This window comes from Heterocephalus glaber, unplaced genomic scaffold (genome assembly GCF_053883595.1).
Source record: "Heterocephalus glaber isolate CG9 unplaced genomic scaffold, H.glaber_assembly_v1.0 deba00001058, whole genome shotgun sequence".
Taxonomy (NCBI): domain Eukaryota; kingdom Metazoa; phylum Chordata; class Mammalia; order Rodentia; family Bathyergidae; genus Heterocephalus; species Heterocephalus glaber.
The window spans coordinates 783785-795989 of record NW_028258184.1 but is presented as its reverse complement, the minus strand read 5'-3'; the positions used below and the strand labels follow the sequence as shown (position 1 = coordinate 795989).

The 12205-nt window shown below is 36.1% G+C and overlaps 1 long non-coding RNA gene across 1 annotated transcript; it reads right to left on the bottom strand.

Moving 5' to 3' along the window:
* Positions 1-4592: 4592 nt before the first annotated feature.
* On the bottom strand, positions 4593-9412 carry LOC147828514 (uncharacterized). The gene is made up of 3 exons (XR_015450646.1): positions 9351-9412; positions 8695-8825; positions 4593-7284 (listed from the first exon to the last, which is right to left on the bottom strand). It is a non-coding gene; the product is annotated as an uncharacterized LOC147828514 (long non-coding RNA).
* Positions 9413-12205: the final 2793 nt, after the last annotated feature.

Genomic DNA, 12205 nt, shown 5'->3' with positions numbered 1-12205 from the left:
GGTCAGGGATCATCTGCGGTACCCAAGTCCACACCTCCATGACCCACCCAGACACAGCCAGTAGTGCACTTTACTAAGCCCCTGGGCACTTCCTAATCCAGTCAAGCTGACACATCAGCATTATGGTTCACACATCCTGAAGTGGACTTTGTGTGGTGCTGAGGAACTGTTCCTGCTCTCCAGTCCTGGACTTGGTCTTGGAAATCTCTTACTGTTTTTCTACCCTGTCCTTATCTTTTGTGAATCAGCCAAGCTCTCTCTTTGGAAGGCAGAGATGGTCTCCAAGGGCTTCCACTCTGTTTTCTTGCCAATTCCGAGCCTGGAATACAAGTGAAGAATGTGGTTCTCTCAGCTCTCTGATCCTTCCTCTATGTTCTTTTGCAGAAGACTATAGCCTCTGAGAGTTCCTTTGAATTTTCTTTCTGTACCCTGTTTTCAGTGCTCAGTAAAGACCAGGGCAGAGAAAAGAATTGGCAGCAGTATAGTCTTGCCCCATGTTGCAGGCTCCAGTAAAATTTAACCTGTCCTGCCAGCCCATATGCAGCCACCAGCAATGTCAGGTTAGACTAATTCCCCTTCTCCCTCTATAGGCCACTCTTCCTTTCCTCTCCTTGTCAATTACAAGAGGTATTGGCCGTTTTTACTTCATAAATGGCTAGTCACTTTCTGGATTTTGTTTATTAAGATTGCTTTTGCTTTATCTGCTCCCTGATGGTCTTTTTCCCCAATTTTGATTTTTTTATTATATCAACTGATTGGATTTTTTTAAATCTAAGATTAAATAGCTATTTTAACATTTTGGTCAGAAGGTAAGAGTGAAAGTGTCTTATAACTTCTAGCATCTGGACTGGAAGTGTGGTGCCTACTAAAATTTGAGATGAGAAAAACAGGTAATAGAAAAGATGTTGAGTGTGTCCGAAGCATTTTCCAAGGTTTAAGTTCTATTAATAGCCCACAAGGAAAAAACATAGTACTCAAGCTTCAGGTTTTCTCATCTCAGGTACTTCTGTCTCCCCAACAAACAATGACAATTCAGTGCTTACCATGATATAATAGATTAAATTGCACAAAGGTATATGGCTACAGTCAAAGCAGGCTTATACTCTTATGTGAAATAAATAGGACACACATGTGTAAATACCAAATGGTTTCTCTGGTGTGAGAAACTGAAAGTGTAAATGAGGACCAAAATCTATAATAGATAATGTGAAATAGGAAGAAAAGGTCCAAAGGGGAAGGGGAAGTAGGGAGGGGAAGTAGGGGAAAGGAAAGAAGGGTAAGAAAAAATATGAGAAAAGAAGGAAAAATGGAAAAAAAAAATTTTTTTTGTAAATATGGAGGGGTGGAAGGGTGGAAGGGAAGGCAGGGGAAAGGGGAAAAAATAAGAACCAAGTTGTATCATGGACAAGTACAAATTCCCAATGATGAATGTGATCATAATGTATACCTAAAATATACCAATAAACTTAATGTTTTTTAGCAAACGCAGGCTCTCAGATCATATGGGTCAACTGAGCCAGTCTCCCACATTCTAGTTACATCTGTTCAGAGCATACGCAGATGAGTTACATCTGCTGGGAAGTGTTCAAAAGAATAGGGGCTGAGTCATGTCTTTTGGTTACTGTGGTAAAAAAAATGGTCAAACCCAATGATTCAATAAGAACTAGATTACGGAATGATGTAACTCTTTGGAACAAGAAATTCTGTATATACCACAAAGACAAAGGATAAGAGATATTCCTTTTATACCACAAGAAGTTCCTTATATACCACAGAGATAATGTGCTACATGACTTTTTCAACACTGCTGATATAAAGTGCATGAGTCCATGGATTGGAATCCTCTCATGTGGAAGATTCCTCACTTCTCATGGTCTACATTAATGTCAAATGTTACTTCGTGAGCAACAAAAGATAAAACAAGGAGCTGAGGCACCATCTGTGTCCTTGATATGCAGTATATCCAAAGTGCAGTTTGCTAAAATTGTTTTTTGGACCATTAGTAAACTAAAACAAAAATAATCATGACAGTGTCCAAGGAGTCAATGTTCATTATAACTCAGTGCTTAAATAACACTGTTTGAGTAATATTCATTACATTCTGGGTACTTGTCTGGTTCTTTTTATGTAAGAATTATCAAAAGCAAAAGGCAAAAATACCTATCAGCTACATATATTTGTTGTCTTCATTTTATTAGTGAACAAATTGAGGCAAAAAGTTACGAAGAAACTTTCTCAAGCCACAGATAATCGCTTGTTGTTATCCATAGGACAAAGGAAAAAAACTGAATTATGTTACTATTCAGTTCCAATTTAGTCTTTAATTTTACTGTTGCTATTATTATTTGACATTATTTAGTCATAATGTTAAACAAGATAACAGGACGTGGTTATGACAATTTACTGAATAGAATAATTTTTAAATCGCTTATTTATATTACAAAATATTTATTGTTTTCTTTCTTCTTACATCAACTTTGCCTGTATTCTCAAGTGAAGGAAGAAATGTTCTCAGGGATAGATAAAGTAACAGAAAAAAAATGAAATTGTATAAGTCTTTGAGTTTATTATTCTCACTCTCTGAAGAGAAAATATATGTGGATTATAAACTTTGCTTTCATTCTTTACAGCTATAAAGAACCAATGTGGGATCTAAGAAAATCTTTTCAAACAGAGTAATCACATTAATGATGAATGATACTGTATCAACCTACACTATGCTTATCAGTGAGAAGCACTTTCGCAATTTAGGAGTTAACCCCAAATACTTTCTAACTTCCAAAATATGCCCACCCCCTCTACCATTTTTTTTTTATCTGAATTCCTTTTGGTTGAAACTAGGCATCATGTGGTGAAAGTGAGGTAAAGAAAACCTTTTAGAGATGGCTCAGAAAGAACAGACTGATTATGATGAGGCCAGATAAGATAAAAATTGAATGAAAAACTCTGATCAAGTATATACATCCCCGTTATAGTAAGGCACATTACCAGCAATCATTTTAATATCAATCATCAGGTCTATATAGAAAATAATACATTTGTTCCATATTGCAAACCCAATTTGTGTTTAAGTCCAATACCAGATCAACAGGAATGATTTTAAAGACACATACACAAATACAAATAATAACAAAAACACAATATTCTCCTTTTTAAATGGCAACAAATTGTAGCTTCCCCCCCAAATATTTGGTAACATATTTCCACAATGATATAACACACTAAAAAACCAGTGTAGGGGATTTAGCTCAGTGGTTCCGCCACCTACTTTGCAAGCGCAAGGACCCAAGTTCGGTACCAGTACCAAAAAACAAAAAAACCTAGTGTAACTGGATATAAAAATCAGCTTAAGGAATTGTTATTTGCTAAAATTTCAACTAAACTTGTATTTCCATAGCTAGTTTTTTAAAGGCCAACTATGAAAGTAGCATAACATTTTACATTCATATTTCTTGAAAGTTTTTATTGTGTAAAAACTGATTAACAAACACTCTAGAATAAGTATATAAATATATATTCTATTCTAGAGTTCAGAATAATTTGTCATTCAATCAATAATTAAAACCTGGGGGCCAGGGATTTAGCTCAGTGGTTCCGCCTACTACCTCGCAAGCACAAGGACCTGAGTTCAATCCCCGGTACCAAAAAAAAAAAAGGGGGTGGGGATGATAAAAAGAAGTCTAAATTATACCTAAGGTGCCATAACTGTAAAAAATATACTAAAAGCTACCAATTTAAACCTCTTCATCATCCACAGACACAGATGAACACTAAACTTATGCTCTAAATTTCTAGTTCTCTTCTTCCTTCTTTAAGTTATAGCTGGCTATCAGAATAGCCTGACTTTAAGGAAGTAAGCAGTAACATGCTACATATCATATTAAAATTACTCCAACTGGGGAACTTTCTTACTAATTCTCTTCTCTCCCTAATTCTCTTTGTGGCTTTGTTTGTTCTTATTTGTTCATCTGGTCAACTCATCTCAACTGGGGTTATGTTTTGTATTTCATCAAAGTCGCTTAGAAATGTCCTTGTCCAGCCTCCATGGCATCTTCTCCCTCACATTCTCCATCACAGTGAACAGCCAGATGTAGTGTGACCAGATGCTTTCCACATGCTCATCTGTGAGTTCAACAGGAATCATATATTTGTCCCCAAAGATATTATTATGAATGTACTTGGTATTTTAGTTACTCCATTTAACATTTAAAAATCTGATAAAATACAATTTCAAAGTAATTATTTCTCTAAATATTAAGTTAAATGATTTATAATGAATACCAAAATATGTCCAGTATAAAATGTAATGAAGCAACTATAAACAGTGGGAAAATTATCATAAAAAATTAGAGGAATGGAGCTGGGGATTTAGCTCAGTGTTTCTGCCGCCTGCCTCACCAGCACAATGTTCTGAGTTTGATTCCCGGTACCCCCCCCCAAAAAAATTAGAGGAATTCTACACTCAGATTTCTTTAGATAAATTTTTATATTTTTACCCAAACTTTAAAGATATCAGACAAAAAAATTATAGATCTTATAGGTGCGCAGTATATAAGAAGGACAAGAGTTTAAGTCAAAAGATCTTTAATCGAGGAAAATCTCTCATCACAAGGTTAGAAGATTGAATTACTGTGTACTCACATGCTTTAACATAAAATGTTTCATATACACAGAGTCATTAATGATTTTTTGCTTTAACCTACTTGTCTCAATTGAACAGCCAGCTAGAAGCTATGATCACATTAGATAGAAAAATTCTCCACCATATGTTTTGCTCCTGTATTCCTGTATAGCAAAAGTAAATTCTTGATGACAAGCCCATTTCTTTTTATATTTAGGACCCTGGAAAAAAGACTGCTCTTGTCATCTAAGAGATTCTGCGTAACATTTCCAGGTCATCTTTGAAGACCTAACTTTAATGTGCCTTCCTCCAAGCAGCTTGCCCTCATTAGCACATTTAGATAGAGGTATTGCCCACCCTCTTCTATTCTCTATTACCAAACTTTAATTTTTTTCTTTATTAACATTGTATCAGAGTGTGTTATTCTGTAAGTTGTAGTAGTACATTTGGCTACTATTTGTTAAGCTTCATGAAGTCAGGGCGCCTGTGTTTTCTAGTTCAATAATGGAACCTAGTGAGTGGAATGTTATAGGTCCTCACTAAATAGTTGCCCCATTAAATTAAGTCAGCTCTTTTTTCTGTACATGTCATATGGTCTATACCTCCCGAAGAGATCATGATTGCTACTCAGGTTCTCATGGAGAATATTCACTATATTTGAGTGAATGGACCCCATCTAAAGTTTAGTTGAGGTTGACTGCTAATTACACTTCATCTTTCGAAATTCTCTCATCTTACTTTTCTGCTAATCCATTTTCATCCTCTTTTGGGACAGAATTCAAAATCCACTATTATGGGAAACTTCCTAGCTCAGCTACACTCTTCAATTCATAGTATACTTTCATCCCACTTCGCCCAGCAGAAAGTTCATTCTACTTTGAAATCATAAAAAATACTAAGAGTTAGAGTTTGCCTTGGTGTTATGTCTGTCTTTCCAATACAAGTATAAAAATATATAGTACAAGCTTTAGAGTATCTTCTCCCTTATGCCATCCATATGTACATTTACATATGTGTACAAATATGTATAATTACATGTGTATATATATTTACATATCTATCCTGAGTAAAATTATAATCTAAAATATACTTTTCATTTTAAAGATTAAACCCACAATACATCTTTTCAATTAAGTTATATCCAACTACAAATTTGACAAACATCTCATGAAGTATTCAATTACATAAAAGAAACATCCCATGTCAAAAAATTATTGAAGGCTTATTCATCTATTCAACTAGGAAAAATTCATTAAGCATAACTGCATGAAAAATACTCTGCAAGCTTGTTTTTCCACAGAGCTCTTCCTTTAGTTTCCTATTTGTTTCTCATGCCATTTCAAAAACACTTAATAAAAAATTAAGCATAATTTTTATTAATCAGTTTCTGAGGTTTTTTAAAACTTATGTACTCATTGGAGCTGAATTCAAGATGGATACCATAAAATATAGACATTTTATTTTCAGAGGTTCAAAGAATAAAATATATCTTGGAAAAGGAACTGCACCCAGATTCAGAAAGTGGTTTTCCAGAAGTCTATGTTCCTCTGTGAGTGAGCTGCTAGCTCAGATTTGAGGAAGACTAAACTGATGCCTTTCCACATGCAGCTTTCCAATGCAAGGAACTGAGTTGTTTTCAATTTTTTTTTTTTTACTGGTTGTATATTTTACCTTATCCCTTAAAATAGTTAGGATTAGAGCACGAATCCTCTAAGATAGTGTTAACATATTGCTTCTTACATTCAAAGTTGGAATTTTGCAGTAAAGCAATATTGTCAGAGAAAGGATTTTCTAAATTCCTTCTTTCTTCTATGCCTCCCCAATGTCATACCTGTCTAGAGTAAAGCTTACTTGATAAGATCATGGAGTCATACATCAAAAAGATTCAGGTGGAAAGAGAAATGAAGGAACTCCATTCCCTACCTGTCCTAGGGAACACCTGGGAGGGGAGTAATTGGAACCTGGAAGAAGAGAATAGATGTGAAAATTTTGTTTAATTTCTTCCTTTGGGGAGGTGAACCCAGAGTTGACAGTGGGCAAGATGTTTAGGAATATCAAAATAAATTAGGAAGAGTAAAGGTAAAGTGCTCTCTTCTATGCAGGGGACTCTGGATAAAATTGCTTCCTGTGTAGCTGATGCCAGGACAAAATTAAACTCAGTGGTAATTTTTGTAATCAGGCCAAAATGACTCTGATGTACAGCCTTCCTGAAGAGAGGAGAGGATGGGAGAAGGAGGGAGATGGCAGTCTAGTGAGTTTGCCAGAGGAGGCCTTCAACAGGGAGGGTGGAAGGAGTCAGGAGCAAGATGATCTGAACGAGAGTCAAGGATGAGTCACAGCCAGGCTTACCAAAAATCCTCCGGGTTGGAAAAGCTGAAGTAAAGTCTAACCAGCCGAGAAGGACTGAGTGTCCCTGGCTATGACAAGAGCGACCAGAGCACAATTTACAGCAGATGTTGACTTATTCAGGTGGGTGTCAGGCTGGGCAGAGCCATTTGGAAACTAGAAGATCCCAGGGACACGGAGCTGGTCTGAGGAGCCCAGCCTTTCAGAGTCGAAGTGTCCCCTAGGTCTGTCCCATATCAGAATTCCGTCTTAATGAGGAGCAGGACGGAAGACAGCACTGTCACGGAATTGTGATCCTCATGTACTGCAAACACGTGCTAATAAAAATTAAAAAGAAAAACACTTAAAAAGACTGAGTACAACTAAAAGCTGAATAGTCTCCCTTTTCTTTTTTCTCCCTACTGGCATCAATTTACTTCTTTCCCCCTTTTTATTAACATACGTTTGTGACACATAGCAAACACATTCATCACGGGGAACTAGCACACATACATCGCATCTTGATCCTCTTCACTTCCCCTTCCTCTCCTTCCCATTTCCTCCCATCCCAGATCTCCTTCAAGTCTGCTTTCCTAATTCCTATCATATTTTGCTCTTTAAATTATGTACACTTTGGGGCCAGGGATTTAGCACAGTGGTGCCGCCACCTGCCTTGCAAGCTCAAGGTCCTGAGTTCGATCCCCACTATCAAAAAACCAAACAAAAAAATTATGTATACTTTGGGTTTCTCATGGAAGAGAAACCTCATGACATTTAATCTTCCGTATCTGATTTATTTGACTTAGCCCATGGTATAAACACAGGAAGAACACCATCTCTGAGACATAATAAAGATGCAAAAGGTTTTTGTGTGTCTCTGTAGTACTGTTTGTAAGTTATGTCCTCAGTGTACTAGTTTGGGGAGGAAGATGATATCTCTATGATATCTCTATGTGATCTGGTTCCTTTTTTTTTGGAACTGGGGATCAAACTCAGGACCTCGTCCTTGTGAGACAGGTGTGGCACCACTGAGCTAAATCCCCGGGCCAATGTGATCTGCTTCTACATTATATCCATTAGTTCTTTACCTGAAAAAAAGAGGAATAATAAAAATTAATACTATTATTCTCTATTAGGTATGGTTCCAGATTATTTATATATTTTATTTTACTTCGTTTATTATCCTCTATAATGTATAAAAGTACTCTTATTATTTCCATTTTCACAGGTTGAAAAAAAGCAGTAATTGGTCAGATCATTCACCAGAAGTGTACAGCCAGGACGCTGGCCTGGCATTCTGACTCCAGCCTTGCTGTCCAAGTCACTGGATGAGGGACAATGTAGTTTTATTACACCACAAACTCTGATCTAAACTTGTAGCCACTAGGTTGCTGGGCACCAAATGGGAAAATGTCTAACTGTATAAAGTAAAATTTTACTGAGTTGGTCATGTCTGTGTTTTATATAACAAACTGATTTTGAATTGTTTCTACATGTTATTAAAGAAATAGTGTACTCACTTAAGTTACTATATATGAGTTAAAAGTTCTTTTGTTGGCTTCTTTACAGTTCCATGTTCTACCTGAGAAAATCCATTCCGATCATGAAGAGGACATTTAATGTAATGACTAACTTTAGACAGTCTTCTTTTTTGTTTCTCCTACTTTAAGTACTGCTAACTCTGCATTTTCTTCATGCTTTCCTCCTTGCCTTCAACTCATTCATTTTAGTGTTCCCTTCATTTTTACCTTGTTCTTTTCCTCTCAATCTCTTCAATCAGTTTCTTTTGTTAGGGTTGCTTTTCATCTCATTTTATCCATCATTGGTTGATCTTTATTCTTCTTCTAGATGAGTCAAACTTGCTTGATACGCTGTAATACTGACAGATAAGGAGAGGTATTATAGTTTGTACTAGTTGGAAGGGGAAGAAAAAATTGGTTAACATATGCAGAAATATATTTACAAAAATAAGAAATAAAATAAGAAAGAACTACTTATATCTACGACAATCCTCATTTCTACAACTGCTTATGTAGTCATAGCTGGCGTTTTTAATTTCTTTTTTCTCCTAGACAGTCCGTAGTTCCTTTGCCATTGTTAAATACTTTAGTTGGGTATGGCTCTTGGCCTGGCAGGGTGATCCAAACATTTATATCTAAAGTGTCTGGGCCATTGCGAGTGCTGCCTGCATTGGGCTTTTCGTAATACACCACTGACTTTATTTTTTACAGTGGTTTGAAGACTTCTGTCTTTATTTTTATTAGTACACATTTGCAGTGCATGATGATTACATTTCTCGTAGGGAGTTGGTGCATGCACATCACACATCTTCATTCTTTCCACATCACTCTCCTCCTTCCCAAGACTCTCCCCTTGGTCCCCTTCTTATTTGCAACAGACCTACCTCCTTGTTTCCCATCATCTATTTTTTTATTTTGCTCTTATATTTGTATGTTGGGTTTCTCCTATAAGAGAAAATATGCAATAGTTACACTTTTGTGTCTGATTTCATTCACTGAACAGCAAAGTGGTTCTCTGTTGTGTGTAAATACATTTTCTTCATCCATTCATCTGTTCATAAACATTCTAACCACTACCAAGATTTCAGCTCTTATGAATTATGTGGGTATACATAAGTATTCATATATCACTGAAATATGATGTCCTCGATTCTTTAGGGGAACACACCTAAAAGAGAAATAGCTGGATTGAGTGGATTTCTATTTTTGTTTTTCGAGCAATATGCATAATGATTTCTATAGTGGTTTTCTTCATTAATCATCTGCCTTTTTATATCAATGTTAACAACATCACTATGGCAGAAAATAAGAAGAAGGGATTCCAAGAAGTTTGAAGTCACTTAAATTTTCTAGTCTCGGTTTCCTCATCTGTAAAATGAAGGGATTAAATGGGAAAGTTGCTAAAATGATATTCCAATTCAGGAATTTTTATTAGAATATTTTAGTTTGTTACATACATTTCACATAGAACAAAACCACTTTAGGTGATGCCTGTGCACACCACACATTGAATCAGTTTTTTAAAATATTCTATTGTTGAGATCATCTGGCTTGGTGAACTGAGTTTACAGAAAGGCTCCTCTTGCCTCATGATCTTATGAATAGCCTATCTTGAACTTGATGATGAGATAGTGAACCTGGCTTCCTCTAAGAGCTTTTGGAATCCTTGAAAGAACTTATTTCAGTGCTACCAGTAATTGTTCCTGATATTAAATGATTTTCAGCCCCTGTTCTTCATATATGAATGCCCTCCTTTATCCCTCAGAACCATGGTTTGCTCATTCATTTTCATCCTTTCTTAGTGGTGAGTAAGCACATTTGGTCACCGTCTTCCCTACAAAAGTAACTGAAGTATTTGAAGATGCTCCCCTTGTAAGGTATCATTTTCCAGATGCAATCCATAAAATCTTTTAATTTTTGATTGAAAACCAATTTTGTCACTGTCAGAGTGTGAAGCATATTTGACCTAATGGAAAGGATAAAATGAGTAATTATGGTTAAGGATAAAATGAGTAATTAAGCAAGTAATTACCTTGCTTTCAGGTTATTGAAGATTGGAAATGGGAAGAAAGTTTAGTTACAATGAATCCTAGTATGAAAACTAATATTTATTGACTACCTACATTACAGATGTTTACAAAGCATTATAGTATCTTCATTTTAAAATTAAGATAAGGTTTCTTTTATAGAGAAACCAAAAATATACATAAAGAGCAAAATGGAAGATAGATAATAGGAAGTAGGGAGATCTTTCTCAAGTAGGAAGAGGATCAACAGATGGAGGGAAGGAGAGAGAGAGGAAGGAAAGGGTGGAAAAATGGAGGGAAGATGTGTTACATACATGCATCTGTCCACATGAGGAATGTGAGCATTATGTACTGCAAACATGCATTAATAAAATATGGTGCATAAAACAGGAAAGAGGTTGGAGAGAGGTGTCTTCCCCTCCTCTACAAGACAAGGATGCAGCAAGTGATGCCATCCGTGGAGCAGAGATTGAGTCTTCATCAGACCCTGAACCTGTGGCACCTTAATCTTGGACCTTCCAGCTTCCAGAACTGTGAGAAGTGCATTTCTACTATTTAAAATTTTAAAATTAAGAGGAAATTTTGTAAGGCATAAAAGGATTTTCTAGCCATCCGAGAATCCCAAGCAATCTATTTCTCTCCAGAGCCCACATGCTTTCCAGGACACTATGTTTGTCCCTGGGCCAAAAAGAGGCATTATCTAAGATAAAATACACAGATTTGTTCAAGCTGTTTTTGCAAAGATGGAAGACCTCATATAAAATCCAGATTCCCAACATCTACAAAAAAATTCAGAAGATCTGGCAAAACTGATCCCACAACTAGTGAGTTAGAAATACGTTACGGCTGCCTCCCTTTTAAATATGCACGGTATCTCATTGGCCCCAATTCCCACCAAGCCTAGTGCATTCATATTAATGTATACAAATATCTACTGGGTTTTTGCTTTGTAATTATTATTTTGGTTTATTACTACGTGTGTGTAGCACATGCTGTTCACACTCCTTGTGGGGAGTTGCTACACGTACACAACCCATCATTCCGTTTTCATGCCCTTTCACTTTCCTCCCTCCTACTCTCCACCTATCCCTTGGCCCCTTACCTTTTTCTGTGTAGGTTTGCAGTGAATAATGTTTACATCCACTTTTTCATCCCTTCTCCTCCTCTCCCTCTCCCCTTCTTCCATTTTTTGACACCCTTCACCTCTGAGAACAATCTATCTCCCTACTTCTTATTTGTCTGTTAGCTTGATCTTTTTTTACTCTGGATTTCTCATGTAAGAGAAACAATGTGACATATCTATTGTTTTAAAATATTAAATATAGTGCTTGCTTTGGCAGCACATATATTAAAATATTAAATATATGCCAGCATGAAGTATAATACCACATCTAATTAACTTGCATTTGTATACATGTGAAAACATCTAAATATTAATATAAATATAAGATAGGAAGTCAGAGCTGAAAAATAAGCAAATTTATCTGTCAGATATGCTGGAGGTATAACTGTATTCAAATTCAGGTTTATGTGAGGATGAGATTTAATATCAAAGATATTAAATGATGTGCACACAAAAAATACGTGACACACAGGCAGTTGGTTTTCCACAAAATCCAGATGGAACATATGACAATATCTAATAGATGAATTTTTCTATTCAAAAAAATTTGAACACAGAGCCAATATACTTTTGCTCCCCTATAAGGCCA